The following is an 18,302-nucleotide window of genomic DNA, read 5'->3' on the forward strand; positions in this document are numbered from 1 at the left end:
CTAAGCCGGTAATATCGCGCTGCTGCTCAGGCTCCAGATGCGTGAGATGTTGAGGTAACTCAACCAGCATTTGGGAATTTGGCAAACGCGCACTTTGAACAGAGGAAGGACGCACGCGTAAACCATCTCCCTCATCTGCATTGGACTTGGCTATGATGAGAGCAGAACAGGCCGGCACTACAGGACTAAGTTCACCACCACGGGAGTGATAAAGTCTCAGCATGTTAACGTGACAGACGCGAGTTTTCCGTTTTCTATCAGGGGTGCCAATCACGTAGTCAGTGTCACTTAATTTTTTCAGAACACGGTATGGCCCGGAAAAGCGTGCTGAGAGGGAAGAGCCAGGGATGGGAAGCAACACCAAAACTTCAGCACCAACTTCAAACTGCCGAGCTACAGCAGAGATATCAAACTGTATTTTCATTTCAACTTGGGAACTGGCAAGAGCTTTCTGAGCAAGCGAGCGGGCGTGATGCAACCGTTCACGGAACTTGCTCACAAAGTCCAGAACATTCCGCTCCGGAGGTGACTCCGCTGAGAGGAACCTGTCTTTAAGGACGTTAAGGGGGCCGCGAACAGCGTGACCGAAAACAAGCTCAGCTGGACTCCTGCGCAGCCTCACGAGCAGCGAATAAAGCAAAAGGAACTCCCTCATCCCAGTTTTTTCCCGTCTCTAAACAGTATTTGCGCAGCATCGATTTTAGTGTTTGGTGCCATCGCTCTAACGCGCCCTGGGATTCGGGATGATATGCACTGGACACCGCATGCTTTACACCCAAAGACTTCAGGACTTGGTTGAAGAGCTTTGACTGAAAGTTCGAGCCCTGATCAGTCTGCACGATACGCGGCAAGCCAAAGGTGGAAAAGAACTTAGTCAGCACCTTGACGACTGCACCAGCGGTGATTTTACGCAGCGGAACGGCTTCAGGAAAGCGGCTGGAGGCGCACATAATGGTGAGTAGGTACTGATTACCTGTTTTTGTTCTAGGCAATGGGCCGACACAGTCTACAATAACACGCTCAAAGGGCTCTCCTATAGCGGGTATTGGACGCAGCGGGGCTGGTGGAATTACCTGATTTGGCTTTCCTGCTAATTGACAAATGTGGCATGTGCGGCAGTGTTTGACTACATCAGATTTTAAACCAGGCCAGAAGTGTTGCAAGACGAGGTTGTACGTTTTGTTCACGCCCAAATGGCCAGACCAAGGGCTCTCGTGTGCTAAAGTTAACACTTGTTCGCGGTAGGCTGTGGGCACAACAATCTGACGCACTATACTCCAATCTGCGCCCTCAGCAGTCACAGGTGACCACAAAATAGTGCGTGCACTCACTGTTAGTCGGATCACTACTTACCACCGCAGAAAAACAACTCTGTAGACTCTTGTCCGTTTTCTGAGCAGCGATGAGCTTCTCCCGAGTTACAGGCAACCGAAACTCATGAGAAGGCGGTGCGGCGCTCGGAGCCTTCTCAGCTACAGGTTTAGCGCTGGGAACTATTACGGGAGTTTTTAACTCAGTGTCCTCAGCAAAGGCTTTTGCTAAGACACAATCGGACAAATCAATCTCCTCGGGCTCACACGCGTGAGCCTCCGTACCGAGTTTCCGAACCTGCGTGCGCGTAATTATGCAGGAGGGAAACAGAGCCTGAGAAGAATCAGCGTCGCAACAAGAGGGGAGGGGAGTGGAGGTCAATACTTCGAGGGCTGGAGTTACTTTACCACCCGCAATATCATTCCCCATTAACATTACTATACCGCGAATGGGCAGAGCCGGGCAGACTGCTACAGGGAAAAATCCGGTCACTAATTTGGATTTGATGTGTACACGATGCAGAAGCCGTGGAATGTAGCCCATTTCAACGCCCCGAAGTACCGTACTGCAACCACAAGCTGACTGGTCTGAGAACGGCAGTGCACTGGCCAGAATGATAGACTGAGACCCCTCGGTGTCACGCAGGAACCACACAGGCTGCTGATCCCCCAGCGCGCCAGTGAGGGACACCAGACCATCATGAATGAAAGGTTTGAAACCCGGATCAAAGCTGTCGTCGGCGCATGGGTCTGTACACCCCTTATCTGATAACGAGTTAATTAAGCCGACGCCTTTTGGCTGGCGAGCACCCGGAGATGGTGGCTTCTCCTTGCGTTTTAGCGCCAAGCAGTTGGCAATTACGTGTCCTGTTTTGTGACAGTAAAAACACTCCCGCTCCTCTTTACGCGGAGTCGGAGCCAGAGGTTTATTACCACTGCTTGGGGCGACTGGAGCAGAACGGGGCTTATCAGTGACAGGAGAGGAGTATGTAACCTTGTGAGTAAGCACAAACTCATCCGACAACACAGCTGCACTAGACAGGGATTTAACTTTCTGTTCATTTAAATATACCACCATGCGCTCTGGCAAACATTTTTTGTAATCTTCCAGCAGCATAAGCTCACGCAGGGAAGAAAAGTCCTGAACCTCACAAGCAGCACACCATTTATCAAATAGGCTTCCCTTATCCCTAGCAAATTCCACATAGGTCTGAGCTGGAGATTTATGGTGGCCTCAAAATTTCTGGCGATAGGCCTCTGGAACCAGCTCATAGGCACGTAAAATGGATGCCTTAACCGTGTCGTAGCACAAACTATCCTGTAGAGGGAGTGCTAAAACCACCTCTTAGACCTTGCCATGAATTTTACATTGCAGTAACAAAGGCCAAACATCTGAAAGCCATTTAAGAGCCAAAGCTATGCGCTCAAACGCACAAAAATATGAGTCCACTTCAGATTCTCGGAACTGTGGCACTAAAGCAATATGCTTACTTATGTCAAAGGCCGGTACAGTGGGAATCAGGCTTGATTTTACAACAGAAGAGGCTGCTTCAGACACCAGAGCTTCTCTTTTCGGTTCAAGCTCCCGCATCCTCACTGCTGTCTCTGCCTCAATTTCCAGCTTTTTAACCTGCAGGCGGTACTCAAGCTCACGGTTTCTCTCCTTCTCATCAGCCTCCATCCGGAGACGAGCTAGGCGGACTTTGAGGTGGGCCTCGTTACGAGTCCCCTCAGAAGATCCAGGCGAGAGAGGATCGTACTTGGGGAGAGTAAGCGGGGGCTTAATCCGCTCCACTCCCTCGCCGTTCCCTCCACCCTCTGCCTGCTCCACATCCTCTACCATGGCACTGGGGTCTTCTCCCCCACAGCTGCCCTGAGTCAGGGTGCCACCAACCTGCACTACGGACGCTGAAGGCGGCGCAGCAACAATCAAGCCCAACTCCACTAATTTACTGACCACCAGAGCCTTAATCTCCTTTTTAACCAGCTGCCTAGAAGCCGAAACACTGAAGTGGCCCGCAATCTGCAGCAAATCATCCTTCCTACACATGTCAAGCAAATCGAAGGAGGGAGTCTGCAAAAATCTCTCGAGATTGAACGCCATCCGCGCACCGGAGACCAATCAATCAATAAACAAACAAGCAAACAACCATGAGGAATCAATTAACAATAGGCATATCCCGGACGAGCCCCCATTTATGTTACAACCCAGTATGTGTCTAGGGGTAAGGGAAGCAACATAAAACCAAACAATGAAGTGAATAAGGCAAGCTGCCGTTTATTCATACACAAAATAAACAATACATGCTACGCTCTTGTAAAAAGCGGCACACAAAAAGAAAAACGCGCTCGCAGGCTCAGCAACACAACCCGGAAATCTGGCTTCACGAAAGGAGCCTCGGCGGTAAATTACATTTAAACAAACTCAGGGAAGGGCGGTGGGTGACGGCAAACCATAAAACAATCAAAACAAAACTCTGACCTGTCACCAACAAAATAAACACCCCAACTATCTTAACTAACGGTGGTGGAAGGCCACCCAGAATAACAAAACTTAAACAAATCTGTCTGTCTGCTCTATGACTTACCTCACAAACAAAACAACACTCAAACTGACACCCATAAAGCTAGTGTATTATACATCAAACAATCTACGTGTGTGTACAAAGGATATGTGGCTAGGCTACAAAGCTAAATTCTAAAGCCCATAGATTCACAAATACAACAACAACAACAACAACAAACAGATTACGGCAGCCGAAAACACAAATGGAGCGAGGCGGACTGCTCAGATTAAATCACAGCCGCACTTGCTCTTGACTTCGTGCAGCCTGTAAAGGTTCGGACGAGGGGCCGGTGAAGCGGTGATTGGCCGGAACCGATGACGACAGCGAGGGGGCCGGCCGACCAGCAAGCGAGGGAACACTGAACAGCAGCAGAGGAGAGCGGGCTGGAGGCGTGGTCCGCCGGGGATTCCCTCCAGAAAAGCAGACAATTAGACACACACATAAATGATTGACAAGTGCTGGCCGAATAATTCCCATAATGACATGCACAGCACATTAAACACAGAAAATAAATGTACTAAGGTCCGGAGACCCTAACATTGGCAGTCTGCGTAAGTTTTTTATAAGACGAGTTAATTCGTCCTTGGCAGTGAAAGGGTTAACTTTGCCAGCTCATCTGCGAGCTTTACTAGGTGAAGGATCAAACTAGTAGCCATACGCTTTTTTTCTTTTGACATTTCGATGTGAAATTGGGGTCACATTTCGCATGTCCGGGTTGACAACAGAGCATTGATTTTTCAATTAAAAAAACTTCTTAGATCGTTTCATCACCATAGTTGTTTAAACAGTCAGGGTCGTTAAAATCCGGTCTTAATAATGTTCTTTTGTATTTTAATTTCTTAATGATATATGGCTGTGAGTAACTCCCCAACAACCCCTCCACGCCACAGGCATGGACACAGTAACGTTAAGGCCTCTACACATGATCAGCTGTAAAACCACTTTGCGCTGGCTGTCCCATTGTTTGTCTATGGAGAGGGCAGCAAAGCGGCACCGCTACCCTTGGCGTCGCGCACCGGTTGGATTTTCCACCCGAGCGCTGCGCTCAGAGTTGAAATTATTTGAACTTTGACCACGGCGCTGTGCCGCACCTGGCGGTGAGCGAAGCACATTGTTCTTATCATGTGAAGGCCGCTTTACCTGCAATGCGGCGTGACATACGTTACCTTCTCATTCTCTGTCTATGGGAGTATGTTCTTTGAAAGATTGTTTAAATTATATGGTAGGCTACTCACCTCGCCATTGCTCAGTGTAATTCTGGAGTCCAAGGGCTAATCGGTCCAAAATGGGCTCGTTTGAGATGAGCCAGGTAGGAGTTAGTCTGGGGCCGTTACTGGCCGTTTTGGTAAGGAACCGGAACCAGGGCGAGTGAGACAGGATCCGGAATTCGATGGATGCGCCTTTCCGTCAAAATAAAAGCACCAAGCTGATAAAAATGCGGTGAAACTTTTTAATTTAAAGAATATAATTTACAAGAAAAGCCCCAAGCTATTAAGTTAATCAATTTTCTTACACCCATCATCACCCCAAATCGATGGCGCGCCAGAATTTAAAGTTTTACTTTGGTGTTCACTTTTACTTTGGTGAATTTGGTGAATTCTGGATTTGCTCTCTAGACTGGAACCAGAATCCAGACAAAATTCAGAGTGAATAGAATTTTTTTATTGTTTTGTTTTGTTGTTGTTTTTGACTGTGGGAGCAAATTTATTTCTATTTTGTCTCATGTACAGAAAGAATCAATTTACAGTTTACAAACAACTGACCAGGTTTATGAAGCAGGTGATTTACTGCACAGGATGAAGGCCTACAGTTCAATCCTCCTCACCCTCACGTGTTTTTGTATTCGTAACAAATCCAACAGAGTGGTCTCATGATGTGTCCTCTCAGGGATTCAGTTCTTGTGTAAACCTCTGTCCAAAACACAAGTTCACCATTTTGTCATGTAAAACAAAAACAAGCAAGGAAAGCCACAATTGGACAACTCATAAAAATAATTATAATTATAATAATAATAATAATAATAATTCCACATCTGATCCCCAGTAAAACGTGCATTTACAGCAGTGGACACGACAGTTCAGTAGGACTTGTTTCATGGCTTCATGGTTTTTCTTCAGACTTTGAATTACATCACATTTTCAGCTTGTACTGTAGGCTACTGACACAGGCGTATGAACAGCAAGCAAATGGTGCAAAGGACCAACGAGTCAGCGTGACTTTTATACAGCCTTCACTTCATCATCATCAAAACATCTTCAAGTTTCAAACTGGTGAGCTTTTATCTGAAAGATGACGTAATTGATTTCACAGTTGTTGATGCGTCGTAGGCAGTGGAGATGCTCGTGTCAGTGGGAGTGTGTTGGTCAGTATGTTATCGTTGTAAACATTTACGACCGGAAGTGAATTTTGTTAGAACTGGATTGAGGGACAAGTCAGTGTTTCTTCTTCTAACCAAGTTCATTTTGGCAACGAGATTCAATGTGCATCACATCTTCTTTTTTTGTGCCAAACATCCTGGATCAATTAAATAAAAAAAACATTAAAAACACCCTATTCTACACGTTACATGCACGTTGTTTACACGTAAAATCTCATATAGTTCATCATAGCATCATAGCATCAGAGTGAATAGAAACCATGTAAAGTGAAGAGCCTGGTGACGCGAGGCTAGGCAGGAGCATATGAGGCAGGAGTCAGGCCTGATCGAAGAGATGATTGGCTGATATGACCACGTTTTCTCACGTTTTGCAGAAATTCCTAGTGTTTTGTAAATGCTATCAAAACAAGATATAAAGCCCATCCATGGCCTATGGCTATTAAACGCTAGCCTGGATCCAGACCATAGACCCCGCACATTCAACTGAGTAGACTTGATTCTCTGGTCTGGCATTGTGCTCTGAAGTTACGATTTATTTTTATTTATTTATTTATTTTTTAAGTATCCAATGAACGCCGGGAGTAGGGTGACCAGACGTCCCGAAATTCAAGCAGTTGTCCCGAATCCCGAATCCTGTCCTAATTTTCCCGAAAATTAGACTGAAGCAGAGTGTGGAGTAGTTAGCCTATTGCCTGATAAAACATTAAAAACTGATCAGGGTGGTTGAGTCGTCCTGCAGCCTGCAGATGCAGCAGCTCCTATGAATTAAGGCTGTTATAGTTTTTTAAATTGTGTGCAGCAGTGGAGCGAATTGATAATTAAATCAACAAAAACAAAATGATTGTTGACATGGAGTCTGGTGACTCGGGACCTGATGAACACCCAGCTAAAAAGTGCAAGACGTCTCTGCAGGTACTGGGAAGAGTTGGGGGGGGGGGGGGGGGTACCTGTGGCTTATGCTGCGTTCAAGAGATACCTGTGGCTTATGCTGCGTTCAAGACAACTCGGAACTCGTGATTTTCCATTTGAAAACGCCATTTTCCGTCTTTAAAGCATTCCGGACATTGACATTTTTGTTGTGTGTTGTCAGACAACTGATTCTCGTGGAGAAGGTAGGTATCCTGGATTCCAATTTGTATGGAACGCAGCACTACTGCTTACATTGGTCAGCTGTTTACATCCACTTCTTATAGGCCTATAGTCTATGTTCAGCTGTCATCTATCTTCCTAAAAGTTTGCGATCTGACCTAGTCCTGAATGTCACTGAAAGATGTCATCATGACGCCATTTGGCTTGGGATTGATACCCTCCCAAGTAAAGTCACATAATTTGATGTGACTTTACTTAAAAAAATAAAATAGGCTACAGTAGTCTAATTAAGTAGTAAGTAAACAATAATGACGAAGACCATGACCCGCGTGGGGGTCCCAGGGGGGTCTGAGGACTAGGGAGACCCACATGTTGTGGAACAACCACCGTCAGACCCTGCTCTGTTCCGCTATTCCTGAGCACTCATCTTGGGCACAGAATCCACTGAAAAAGCAGATCTACAAACCCACCAATGATTAGGCTAGTATTCATCATAAATCCTCTGTACTTGCAGATATACTTTAGAATGAATCAAATTAGGATTTGCCAGGAGATGTGATGCTGCTCATTAACATAAAAGTGGCTTGGAGTTAAAAGTAACTACTTAAATGTATTTGTCTTTTATACATAAATATCGTCTTTATTCTAGATAAGTTGTGTTTTTATCTTATTGTTTTTTTTACTGACATGTAACAGCAAACTCTTGTGGACAATAATTACCTGTATTTTGTATGGAAGAAGAATAATAAGACAAAGAAGTATGAGGAAAATAATTGGTTGTGCCTGTGTTCCACAGCAGGCACCCCAATAACCTAAAGTTTAGTGGGCACTATATACTGCATTGTGACCGTGTGTGTTTGCTAGCTTCTAGGTTGCTCACCTGGCAGCTGCAACTCGGCCACTATTTCCCTCCATACTTAGTCCGTCTTTGTGTTCATAGTAAAAGCTTGAGGACACATTATACAAGCAAGGCTTCATCTGTCACAACTCCTCTTTGCTTGGAATCCCACACATTTCTTATGTTTTGTCTCCACGATGACCTGGTCATCCCAAATTTCCGACACTGTCAGAATTTTATCCCAGGCTGTCTTTGACCACAAGACTGACAATGGCCATCCTTGAACTTCTCTCACTGTGTGACGTAGGCCAACGAATTTAGAACCACAACCAAAGATATCGCCACGTTTCTTTCATGTTGGTCATCTTTCGTGTGTTGTGTGTTGGTCATTGTACAGTGGATATCAGACTTAAGGGGTGGTGGATGGGTCCAACAAACCCGGGAGCCTGGTGTTCACTTCCCATGTGAGATTTAAGCAAAACTATGATGTTTTTTCCTAACCTAACCACGTGCTTTTGTTGCACAGGGAAATAAACATAAATACAATGCGTTTTACTGACTGTATATATCTAAAAAGCAAAAACTGTGAAAACTGAAGTGTATTTTGAAAAGACACAATGCATGTAACAGGCGTACAATAACACAGCGTCCCAAAGCGTCAACAAGAGACGAACCCAGAATACCTTGCGCATCATATGTAAAGGTGCAAGTCCACTGACAAAAACACTTTGGCGAGACATGATAGCTTTGGTATATCTGCCAGCCACTTTTCCCAACAGTTTATTAATTTGTTGCTCAAATGCATTTTTTACCCACCAGAGCTGACATACAGGCTACTTGTCAAACTGATGCAAACTGGAAGCAAGTCCCTATGGACTCTGTCAGCAGTAGATTGATGAAACTATATAGGGTGACTCAGTGTATGTATTTTGAATATTCTTTAATAGGTAATTAATTTCCCTGTTGGATGGTTCCTATGAGTGCCTTAGGTCAGGTAGCTCTAAAATGTCTAAAGAGAAAATGAATAAGAAATGTATTTCCCAAACCAAAGCTACTGGAAGAAACTATATACCTGTTGTATTGAAGTTTGCCGTGATAAGATCATTTTTACCCCCAGAGCATCCCAACCTGCAAGAACTCCAGGAATCTGTGAAAATACAAATAGAGAAAGACAAGTGAGTGGCCACGACAATGAACAGAGGACTTCATTATGAAATATCAAGGAAGATATTCAGTCCTGTGTCTGTTGGATCAAACTAACTCCATCTCTGTATGTACACAGGAAGCCTTAATCCCCACATTGAGCAGACTGGGAATCTAACCCTTTAGAGTCATTGTAGATGGGTAGCTGTGCTCTGTGGCTTTTCACTGCCAATTTATCAGTCTGCATGAACATGAAGAAGGGTGTTGATGAATCAAAGAGTCTCCATCAACCCAGCCCCACCAAACACAAGGTCAGATGTGTGATATTTAGTCAGGTTCATTATGTTTAGATTTCAACTTTTGTGGGATTTCTTTGGAGATTTGCAAAACTATACAAAACTAAACAGATTTGAAACTACACAACTGGAAAGGTTATGGTATAAGGATTCAGAAAAAATGTCTGCATTTGCCCAGATGTCTATATGGCGGCCATATTGGAATGTACAAAATGGTAGCCGTAAAATGTACGTTTTGTAATATCTAGACTTCTATATAAGTTGGAACATTGATTTTAACTGCTAAACCTACATTTTCAGGGTCAAGGAATCCAATGGTGGTAGTTACAATGCTACAACACTTTACCACATTAACCCTTAGATGCATGAGTGGGTCAAAAATGACTCAGTGTGGTTGTTTTCTTGCGATATCTTTGTAATGAAAAGTTATCATTTCATATTCCATCTGTTCCTCAAAAAACATCTTTTTTATATTATACCATTGAAATACATAATCCATCATATGGGTAAAAAAAAACTACACACCACAGGCAGCCGGTCACAGCCAACATCTTCATCTGCTTTGAGGTAGACCTGCAGCCAGGTTGCCTTTCCTATGCGGGAGAACCTCCCTGTGTTGTCAGCCCCAGTGAATGCATGGAAGGCTGGCAAAGTCTTTGCTCTTTCTTTACCTAGAGCTCGCCACAGTGGTTCAATCTGCACAACACCAGAGGCCATAGAAATGGATGTGTTCTTCAGCAAGAGGTCATAGTTTGCTGTGACTAGCACTAAAACATCTGTATCTGGCGAGAAGAACACCAACTGTGCATCAGGTGGGTTTCGCTGTGAAGCCAGCATAGCGTGGTAGATCAGCAATGTGTCTGCTTCTTTGTGGTTCTTTTCTTCAAACAGTAGGTCTTTGTTGCTCCTAGTGTGCCCAGAAGCAGACGTGATGATCAGCTTGGAGGATCCCCTGTTGTACTCTAGAGTTTTGGCAGCAAGATAGTCAGTCAGATCAGCCTTTGTCTTGTCATGGGAGAGGAACCTGCTCATAGGGATGTGTTTGATGTTGGTGTCATCTCTTACTTGATACTGAATAGAAGCTTTTCCTTGTCTTCGTTTATCTCTGGTTGCACTCTTCAGTGAATCTGCCCTGTATGTGTCAAACACGAGGATGATTTCATCATAATCTTGTGTTATTTGCATCAGTCTGTCATTGAAGCAGCTACTCAGATCCTTGACTGTCACTACAGTCGCTGTTTTTTTGCTCAGCTTCTGCACAAGCACCATGCCATCCACTAGTGCTATCTTCCGACTTGGCCGATCAGTAGATATGGGGTCTGTGAATCCTGTATCCATTGCATCTTGGTGGGTAGCACTTTCAGCTTGAGCCAACTGATGGTCTTCATAGGGCATGTCTTCTCTTGTCAGCTTCTCAAGTAGATGGATTAACTTGGACTTGTCATGGCATGGCAGAATTGTTCCATTAGGAGCGAACAGTGCCCTTGGTGTCAGGGTGAATTCATAGTTTCCTATGGCCTCTTTTTGGTTGATGTCTCGGTTTGACCTGGCAAGTACCATCAGCCTTGCAAACAGGTCCTTGGTTTCCTTCAGATCCACAGTATTGTCTCTGAGTTTCACAGTAATCTTTGTGTTCCCTGACAGAAACATCTTGTTGTTCTCTTTCTTCACAGGGGTCCAGAGGCTGACATCTCCATTGATACACTCTGATACGTAGTTTTCATACAACTTCTGGCCAGTGACATCAGCATTCAAGATCTGTGGTACATACTCATCAGGGATGTAGGCATGCATGATCACATTGTGCAGCTTGTCACCTTCAGTGGTAAAGTGGTTTCCATGGCTGAGTATGGCTGCCTTGATCTTGTTGATTGCTCAATGTGCCTTCTTGACTGCACTTGGCCCAAGCTCATGATGCTCTGTGATTCTGTCAGCTTCCATGTCAAACTGACTCTTGAACTCTTTCGACAGACGTGAAAGTTCTGGTGCGACCATGAAAAATCTCTGTCTGGCATTGGCATTGTTGGAGATGCCAATGATCCCAGAGCTAATCTTCATCAGCTTGTTCAGGTGTTCACATGTGTGGTCTGCCCCAACAGACACAAAGGGAATTACATTCTTGGTGACTGATATATTGCCTTCTTGTAGTTCCTCCCATGTATGAGGGTAATTGGACCTCAATTCATGCATGTCTGCAATGTATCTTGGCCAGAGTCGCTGGTACTTGATGCAGTCCATGGCAAAGAACAGCTTGCTCAGTGCTTCTCCAGCTTGCAGATGGAGTTCCAGGTCAGCATTCCGAGTTGCTGCTACGAAGAACAGGATTGTTTCCACCCGATGTAGGTAGTTCATCATGGCCTTGAACATTGCATTCTGGGATTTCCATTCCTTCCATTTTTGGAATGCTGTGATGACCTCATGAGTAGTCAAGGCTTCCAGGAAGGTGCTGTTTGCTTGCTTCACAGATTCAGCCTTCATGTCTTTCCCCTCAGAGCAGGCAGCTTCTACTCCCTCTGTAGCCTTCAGGCACACATCTTTAAGTTGTGGGTTGTCCTTGAAGAACTCCTCCAGAGCCATTTCATAGAGTGCTACATATGAGTAGATATCGGCATGGAGAGCTCGCTTGTAGTGTGTGCATTTCAGGATTTGCCTTGTCGTGGCAGGACCATACACATCAGCTTCCACCCAGACATCATCTATGCCCGAGTTCTCCATGGAGGCACCAAGTGCTCTGAGGGCTGCCATGACGACATGCAGCTCACCCAGTCTGGGAACAACCATCTGTTTCAAGTCAGGTCTGGCATCTAGGAGCTGCACCACCTTCTCATAGAGGGCCATGTCAAAGGTAATGACCGTGGGGTGATCTTCCCCAACTGCCAACTTCCTCAGCTGATTTGCTTGCATGATTACAGTCAGCAAAGTTGACCACTCCTGTGCTACCTCTGGGAGTAGTGGCAAGGCTCCAACCTGTGTCAAAGGAAGGCTTTCAGACAGCAGTGAGTTGTATCCTGCCCAGCCTGGAATGTTGCTGGAAGTTTCTCCTGTTTTCATTCTGGATAAAGCAGATGCAAAAACCCATCCTAGCTGTGTCAGCTGATAGGATCGTGAGATCCCCTGGCTGATGGAAAACTGTTTTGACCTCTTGGCAAGATGCGGTTTTGGTTTGTCACAGTGAAGCATGTCGACATGGTAGGGAGTAACTGATAGACTCTGTGCATCACCTATGATCAGAGGTTCTGCAACAGGTTCTTTAGAAGGATCAACCTTCTGATACACTGCAGTGATCGTTCCGTGAGTGGTTCATTTCCCATCAGGAGTGTCCTCGGCAAAGTCTGTGTTATCTACTGCAAAAAACACAAAGGTCCCCTTCTTCAGGAATGGCAGTACATAGAGGCCTTGGTGCGCTCTGGTGTTTTCTACAGCAGCATTGGCCAGAGCAGTTTCCATGAGAAGGGCACAGCCATGTGAAACAGAGTAGCCATGAGCACTGAGAAGATTCATCAGCTTCTTACTGCGTGTCATGGTGGACAGTGAGTGCCAGTCCCAGAACCTGTGGGTTCTCTCGGGCTTTGAGTGACCTGAATGATGCTGATTCACTGCTTGGCTTGTATTTTACCTGTGCACTGGATTTGAACCCATACATGATAATCTGGCTCACTGTCAGTGTTGCTCGGTCAACAACTGTGGTTCTCTTTTCAGTTTCCAGCTTTTCAGCAGGCCCAACCATTATCCAATGGATTAAAGTGTATAGTTCAGCTGGAACATCGTCTATGTCACTAGATACCTGTATGACATTTCTCTCCTTGGTCTTGGTGAAGGTTGTAATGCTTTTCCTTATCACCTGTGCTGCTTTGTAGATTGTTTTCATGTTGTTCTCCTCCTCCTCACCAGTTGTCATTTTGGTATTAACCATGTCCTCTTCACATGCATCTGGTGAGTAGATGACTGCTGGCTTCCTTATGTTTGGACGAACAGACTTCAGGTGTGGCAAATCAGTGAGGATTCTTTCTTTCAGCCATTTTCTGCTGAATGCAGGAGAAGACTTCAGAACCAAGCATATTGACATAAGTGGTTTGAATGTCATCCATGGGAAGGTACACTTGGTTTTGTGTTACTACATCAATAAGGTTGATCAGTTCAAGCAGACTCAACCTTTGTAGAAAGGGTTCTTTGGCAGTTTTGCTACTGGTAGGTTCTCAAAGAGCATGAAACACATTTTCTGTCCAGCAAGCTTTGTGGTATTGGACATCAATTGCATGTGCATCACCTGGTGAAATGCAGGTATTCAGCCTTGTCTTCAGTGCAGCATTATGGGACCTTTCCACAGCATCTTTGAGATCTTTACCAGCATTCTCAGTCCTGAGATGGTACAGTGGTTGGCCATTGTCCTTTTGGCAGAAGAAGCACTGTTCCTTATCCAGTGGACTTGTATGAGATCATGTGAATGGTGATGAAGAACCAGATGTTGAAGGGCCTGGCACAGCCTTTTCTGTGCTTCTTCTTCTTTTCTGTCCACGCTTTTTGGCACTGTAGTGTCCTGTAGCTAAAGCATGTGCATTGCGGTCTCTTGCGCGTTGTATTTCAACCTTGTTAGTTGCACTTGAGTGACAGGAGCGATGCCAGACTGCCTTCTCTTAGCACATTGTTTCTGGTGTGCAGTTCTGCAGTCGCCTTTGGACTTGGACATAGTCCCCATCATTCAAACTGGCCCTCTCTTTAATTACCTGCAGTATGAGCCCATAGGACTCTAATCTAGGATGTTGGACCAGGACTCCTTTAAATATTGTCAAGCTAGCTAGTGTTGTTAGCTAACTACAAAGTAGGCTAATTTGATGATAAATGGTAATAACACACACTCTTAACATAATAGTTATAAATGATGCACACACTATACTGTGCAGTAGGCTAATGTTAGCTAGTTAGTTAGTGTTAGCTAACTACAAAGTAGGCTAATTTGATAAATGATAATAACACAAACTCTTAATATAATATGTAGGAATGATGCACACACACTATACTGTACATACAGTAGGCTAATGTTAGCTAGTTAGTGTTAGCTAACCACAAAGTAGGCTAATTTGATGATAAATGATAATTACACATACTCTTAACATAATAGTTATGAATGATGTACACACTATACTGTACATACAGTAGGCTAATGTTAGCTAGTTAGTTAGTGTTAGCTAACTATAAAGGGTAAATAGGCTAATTTGATGATGTAAAATAACTTAGGCTTTCAAACACTTGTCATGAACGACACACACATTATACAGTATTGTTAGCTAGCTTATTTAGCATTAGTCATAAATGTATAAGCATGTTGAAATATACAACATTTTCTGAGGTAAAAATGAAGATAATACTTACTATACATGTATCAAATGCTCTGTTCTTAAGGGTTGACAACTTGACACTTCTGATATAGCATATTGTGTTGTCCACAACAAATAGGTCTTTCAGGAGAACATCAGTGGCTCGAAATGTCACGGCAAATAAAATCTTTGCAACAGGAGCTACTTCTCAAGTATGCAAACAGGTTAATCACCAAGTCATTTAAGTCCGATCATTTTTGGATGAGGTCCCACTCGATAGACAGCATTTAAAATAATCCACCTCGTTCAGCATGATGCTAACGCAATTTGGAAGACTCAACGCTCACTCTCTCACTACAGTAACAGCGGGCAGGCCGCAGACCCTCACTGTACTTCCACGCACTGTCATTGGCCAAAAGTCCGTGGCCTGGGCTGAATTAATTTAGCCCAACTGGACAGTAAATCAAGGGGGCTTGTCACGACACCTGTCACTCACGAAATCCTATACATATATATATATATATATATATATGATACCATTATTATTATGGCTATATAAATGTAATTTATAGTGCTGTTAGACCACCCCACTCCGTTTACATAAGACGAGAATTTTTTTAACCTCAGCGAAAATGTTGTTTTTCAGACTACACGCTAACAAATCTTTCGTTAGATAAAAACAGCTTGTGAATATTGGAAATGATTACATAGATCTTTTCTTTTTTAATTATTATTTTGACATTTGGACTGTACAAAGCTCTGCAAACACTCTGTCTGCCGCACGCAGCACAGCTTCACCTCATTGATCTGTCGCTGTCTGTCTAAACAGATTCATGGAAGCGATATTTCACAAGATCTGATGCAAGAGGAATTTGTGATAAAATGTCTGTTACTATTTATTAAGACTAGAACCACCAAGGGGTCATTTTTACCCACCTGCCATTTTCAATGCTTGTAACTTTGTCACAATAAAACTCTAACATCTCTCTGGGAAATGCAAGCTAGTTTTGACAGACAGACAGAAAGAAAGACAGACAGACAGAAAAGAGGAAAGGAGAGGGATTTGGATCGTGTTTCCTAATTATGAACCGGAGAAAATGGATGAATGTCTAACAAGCTCTGGCGATGCTTCGGGACATAAGTGACATAGAATCAGATTGGGGAGAGGTGGTTCAGGGAGAGACGGATGGGGGGAGACACAACGATGGAAATGAGGGAAGAAGAACTGGATGAGGGAGAGACCGATGATCCGTTCTTTTCACCTGGCAAGGAGGAGTCATCTGAAGATGAGGAGCCGGAGCCGGTGTCCTGACAAATAGACCTGCCGCTCAGAATGACCTACCAACACAATGTGCGCATGTGCAGAGCGAAAAAAAAAAATTCCAGAGGACACGCCCAAAATTTTAAACTACCCGGGATCTTTGCAGGTAGGAAATATCTATCAGAATGGACTATTACCTCTATAAATGTAATTAAAAATATGGTAGCTCATTCTGTCAGGTAGGAAATATCCATCAGAATGGACTATTACCTCTATTTATGTAATTATAAGTAGAGTAGCTCATCCTGTCAGGTAGGAAATATCTATCAGAATAGACTATTACCTCTATAAATGTGGTTATAAGTTGAGTAGCTCATTCTGTCAGGTAGGAAATATCCATCAGAATGGACTATTACCTCTATAAATGTAATTAAAAAAGATGGTAGCTCATTCTGTCAGGTAGGAAATATCTATCAAAATGGACTATTACCTCTATTTATGTAATTGTAAGTAGAGTAGCTCATTCTGTCAGGTAGGAAATATCTATCAGAATGGACTATTACCTCTATAAATGTAGTTAAAAATATGGTAGCTCATTCTGTCAGGTAGGAAATATCTATCAGAATGGACTATTATCTCTATAAATGTAGTTAAAAATATGGTAGCTCATTCTGTCAGGTAGGACTTCAAGCAAATGTGAGTTTCCTTTCCATTTGCAGGAACAGATTTCAGACATGATGTGCCCATCAGAGACAAATGTTGCACTGAGGTAATAGTCAGGGACGGGGACTTGAACAGGCGACCCTCCGGTTCCCAACCCAGGTCCCTATGGACTGAGCTACTGCCGCCCCACAATTATGCTAGTTCACCAACTGTGCCACTTCCTGGTGTGAGCAGGCATTTTTTTGTGCCTTTATGTCATGCTGCATGGACATAGGTTGACCAGTGCTAGCTAGTTATAATGGTGACTGTCTTGCAGAAAATGCTGCAAAAGGAAGAGTTGCTCTTATTTAGTCATGCACCTTTTTAACCACTTAAAGGTTCTGAACTAGCAACCTTTCAGTCAAGCATTTCAGAGATCAGCTTTGCTCAGACGCTTAATGAATTTCTTGTCAAAGGATGGCAGGAATCAGTGCAGAGATGGCAAATGGTTCCTGGTTTGTGTTAGCCACATCAATATACTGTCTAATAAATAATAATGTCTGAAAAGCCTTATGCTAAAGCAGATGTCTGACTGTAACTACACCTTACCTGAGAGGAAGACAGCGTAAGTGGAGAGGATGAGTGAGAGTGTTAATAAAATTAAATAAAGGCTGCAGCATAGATATCAACAAATACTTGTCACAAATATGCTAGATCAGTTGAAGTAATCCTTTTATGTATTTCCACCCTTTGCCAAATACGGATATCTTTTGATTAACTGCTGGATATGGTTTGACAGTGCAAAATGAGATGGCAAAACATTTTTTAAGGGATTTAGAGGTTCAGTAAATCCCATCCTCAACCCTTCATGGCACACTTCTGATCCTCACATTGCTGTCTGAACAAGACAAAAATGACAGATTTTCATCTATTTGTATAAAGTTATTGTTTCTGTCCTGCATACATTTAAGATAAACCAAGGATAAAATTGGAAAAGACAAAGCGGGGGGAGTAGACATTCTTGTCCCAATCTTTTGGACACACACCTGCTTACTATACAAAATGGAAATTACATGGAAATAGAGATGACAAGAAGCGATGCTACTGGATTTGTTTTGTCTGCACTGACTACACCACAGTAATACAAGATCAGAGGAGGAGGATATTAAGAAAGCTAGACTTTGTCAGTAGGTTTTATGTTGGCCTTTTTGTGATTTTAATACAAAGGGGGAAGGACCAGCAAACCTGCACAATTTACCCATTTACACCCCAAAATATATATTTTGTTTGACCCATCTAAAACTTAGAAAATAATCTGAACATTTCTATCAATTAGTAGGGTTTATTGGCTTACAGAACCTCTGAGCATAGGCTGTACAGATTTTAGATACTGTACATTAAGCATTAAACAAAAAAAAAATAAACTCAAAGAAATGATCACAATAAGAAACAACCAACATATCC

The 18,302-nt window shown here is 43.5% G+C and overlaps 1 long non-coding RNA gene across 1 annotated transcript in view; it reads right to left on the reverse strand.

Moving 5' to 3' along the window:
• Window positions 1-18,302, reverse strand: part of LOC144463772 (uncharacterized) — a 120,649-nt gene that overhangs the window by 57,669 nt on the left and 44,678 nt on the right. The gene's annotated exons all lie outside the window — the stretch shown is intronic.

Source organism: Epinephelus lanceolatus, chromosome 7 (assembly GCF_041903045.1).
Source record: "Epinephelus lanceolatus isolate andai-2023 chromosome 7, ASM4190304v1, whole genome shotgun sequence".
Taxonomy (NCBI): Eukaryota; Metazoa; Chordata; class Actinopteri; order Perciformes; family Serranidae; genus Epinephelus; species Epinephelus lanceolatus.